This window comes from Eupeodes corollae, chromosome 1, assembly GCF_945859685.1.
Source record: "Eupeodes corollae chromosome 1, idEupCoro1.1, whole genome shotgun sequence".
NCBI classification, from domain to species: domain Eukaryota; kingdom Metazoa; phylum Arthropoda; class Insecta; order Diptera; family Syrphidae; genus Eupeodes; species Eupeodes corollae.
Window position 1 is genome coordinate 309865809 of NC_079147.1, and position 3620 is coordinate 309869428.

The following is a 3620-nucleotide window of genomic DNA, read 5'->3' on the forward strand; positions in this document are numbered from 1 at the left end:
AAAAAAGATTTTTATAATATGAATTTTAAATTTCTTTGTATTAAAAAAATACTTAAATTACAAAATTTTAAGTTAGAAAAACATGACATGTACATATTATTTGAGTTTCGATTTTTGCTTTTTGTTTATTTCTAAAATTGAGTTGTATTTGCAAAAATTGTAGCTATAGGTAGGCAACACATTTTTTTTGTTTTAAAAAATACAAAATTGTATTTATGACTAAAAAGTGCTTTTACTATAAACCATTCATTGAAATTTTGTGTCATGGATCAAATATTAAACCAGCATTCAGCTACAAATTAAAATTTAATTTTCTTTTTTGCGCCAAATTTCAGTTAAAATCTGAACTTAAACTAAGGAACTTCATGAAACTATCCTCCAAGTTCCAAATTAATTGAAGTTGCTTCACGATTATCACAAAATTCTTTTTATCCTCAGAAATTTGTTATTAAGTATTTTACGATCTCTTTCTGTCGGCTAATCTGAAAGAGTCCCTAATATCCATTTTATTTAAGAAGAGGACAAAAGAAAAACACAAAATATAATTTATTTTCTGTCAGAACCCTTTTAGAAATGAAAATACAGTTGTTCTTAATTAAACTTAATTCTTAGAGGGGGCTGTTTTCAGGCTATTTTTGTTTAAACAAAAACACTCTGCAGAAAGCTTCAACAAACTTTAAAAGTTAAGCTTGTTAGGAATGCACAGCCCAATTTGTCAGTCCGCTTAATTTTAACAGCTCAATAAAGTAAACTATGAAACAAAAATTTTAGCTAGAACTGCGTACCACTCTGGCTAAATTTTAGCTTGATTAAGTTTTGGAGAGACTTTTGTATGAGAGCTGAATTTTAGCTTGAGCTGAATACTATGCTTAAGGCTTAACTAAGTTGATCAGTTTTTGGAATAAATAAGGTGGAGAGTTCGAGCACACGTAAGATATACTTCATTGTTTTTAATTAAGTAAAAGTTAAGTTTGTTTGTAAGGTACATTATTTTTTCTAAAGTTAGAGAAGTTTCTTTGCATAGTGTTTCAAGGACATTAGACCACAAAATCCCTATCACTTTTCTTGCAAATCTCTGAACTGTAACAGCAAAGTGTTCATAATAATTCTTGTAGTGAATTTGAACAAAGTCATTACCAAAAATTGATGGATTCACAAATAAAGGCTGAATGCATTGAAAATGTGCTCTTTTTCGCGTTAATGTCATCTATTCCTTAACGGACCTAACCCTTTTGTAGGTTCAGCGGAAACATGGAGAAACTTTTGGAAAATGATGCTGGTTAAGAAGCTGGAGGAACTATAAGAGCTAACTAATCAAGAGGATAAAAGAAAACATAGGTTTCGCGTGAATCCATATCTCGAAGTAAGGGAACTTCATGATTTGGAGGCGCACCTACTCAAGGACTTACTACGGGAGGACGGTGCAGACTAAGAGCTTTGGAGCTGTTCTGTGCCTAGTAAAGATAACTTTGAATCAATGAATTTAGGCACTCGACGACAATTTAAACGAAATGAAATTTGAATTTCAAAAAGACTGTGAAAAATGGACGCTCACCACTACATACAACACAAACGTCAAATTTGATGGCGCTCGAAAAATCAAAAAAAAAATCCGGAGATTGTTGGTCTCTATTGGATTCACAGAATTGTTCAATTTAGAACCCAGGTAAGAAATTAGATAAAGATTTTTCTTAATTTAAATGATTATTTAATAAAGCTGTAGATTTCCTTTTCCCCTAAACAGAGCTACATATATGGTTGACTAAAACCAAACAAGTCTTTTCGAATATCGAATTCCCGTGTTCGAGAATCGATAAAATTTTTCCCACTTTCCAGAAAACCGAACCATTTTTTCCTATTTCGTTCGTTGTCAATTCTTTCATTCGGATTCGTCCATTTTAATTTTTATGCCACAGCGTGTGCACGTTTTTTGGTAAAATCTCAAATTCTTGGTTAACATTTAAAAAAGATTTTATTTAGTGAAACAAAAATTTGCTCTAATAAAGGGGAATATTAAAAATAAAATAACATGGAAGATTCTTGACTTCTTATACGAGGTAAATATAAATATGAATTTCAAAGAAGCTGTTCACACCTTATTCTGATGAATATGTAAAATTTGAAAATAATTAATGATAGCTTTTTACATGCACTACCAACTGAATTAAAAAGTTAAAACTTCAACATAAAAAGTGTTTTGAGACAATCGTACTAATCACTTAACATTTTTCGTTCTAGGGCTGAATTATATGCCTCGAGTTCAATTACCTCTTCAAGTCTAAGATGGAGAGAAACTACCCAACTTAGTAATGATCACGTAAGTGAAAAAATAAATTTTGCCACATTTGCTCAAAATATTTATTGTAATGATGAACATGTTTCTATATGAGTTATGATTATATTTTACATGCACCACCAACTGAATCAATAACTTAGACCTTTAATGTATAAAGTCTTTGGAAATCTTACTTATCACATTTTTCATTCTTGTAGGGCTGGAAAATGAAACTGCATCGTGTTTTTTGTCTTCTGGTTGGAGATGGACTTTCTAAGCTATTAGTTCCAACGTAAGTATTAAAATGATTCTATTTTCATTTGTTTGAATATTTGTTTAATGATGAACATGTTCTTTATGATATGTGATTATATTTTTACATGCACCACCAACTGATTTAATTCACAAACTCCACATCGCATTTTTTTTTTCTAAAAACACATTTAACGAAACATTTTTGTTTTCTTAAAGGTCCAGGAAACTCGATAAGGAATGATGTGAACGGTAGAACTAGACTGGTTGCCGTTGCAACAAAGCCAATGGATATTCAGAATACCATTTAGGATCCTTTCTGTATCCTACATAATGTAATTATTCTCAACAACAAAAAAAGGAAAATAAATTATGTTAAATTGTAAAAAAAATATTGCAACAAATAAAAAGAAATTTAAATAAACTATGGGATAAAGTATTTATTAGTAAAATATCTTAAAGTTTTTTTTAAGTGGGATAATGGTATTTGAAGATGACGAAGAAAAAGAAGTTAACTTGCGAACTAAAACCCATTTGTGAGAAATCAAAAGGTCATTTTATCATTTGGAAAATATTCGGCCTTTTGAGTTTGAACCAAAACATTTTTATTCGTCCGGTAATTTATAGTTGGTTTTACCTCAACGAAATTTCCTATATAGCATTCAAAACTAAGCAAACATTGCAATCTTTAATGGAGTTAGGAAAAGGCCATTTTGATCTAAATTTTATTTTAAAGTGAAATTTGTATTTACACTTGTGACTTCCCTCTATTTGGTTTAAAAATTGTATTTTACTGTAATACCTGTTTAAACACGCACAAGCCAATGTAAATATAATTTTGTGCCACAATAGAAAATAAGTAAATGAAAATATTCCCCGTACTCCATTAAATAATAGCTTGGCCTAATTTAAAAACAAAAAATGTAATAAAACCTGAAGTCACCAAAAATAAATGGGGCATTTTAAACCAAGGACAAAACTATAGTTTGTTACACTCCGTTCAATACTGTCCCAGAGGCTTAAGTAAGTTGCAGGAGCACCAGCTCAGAGATGGGAGTGGTATTCAAGCTTAGGACTCCAGATTAGATGGGGT

At 30.5% G+C, this 3620-nt stretch overlaps 1 long non-coding RNA gene across 1 annotated transcript; it reads left to right on the top strand.

The window, feature by feature from the left end:
• Positions 1 to 1893: 1893 nt before the first annotated feature.
• Positions 1894 to 2954, top strand: LOC129940635 (uncharacterized). Its single transcript, XR_008780728.1, has 3 exons — positions 1894 to 2057; positions 2239 to 2567; positions 2747 to 2954. It is a non-coding gene; the product is annotated as an uncharacterized LOC129940635 (long non-coding RNA).
• Positions 2955 to 3620: the final 666 nt, after the last annotated feature.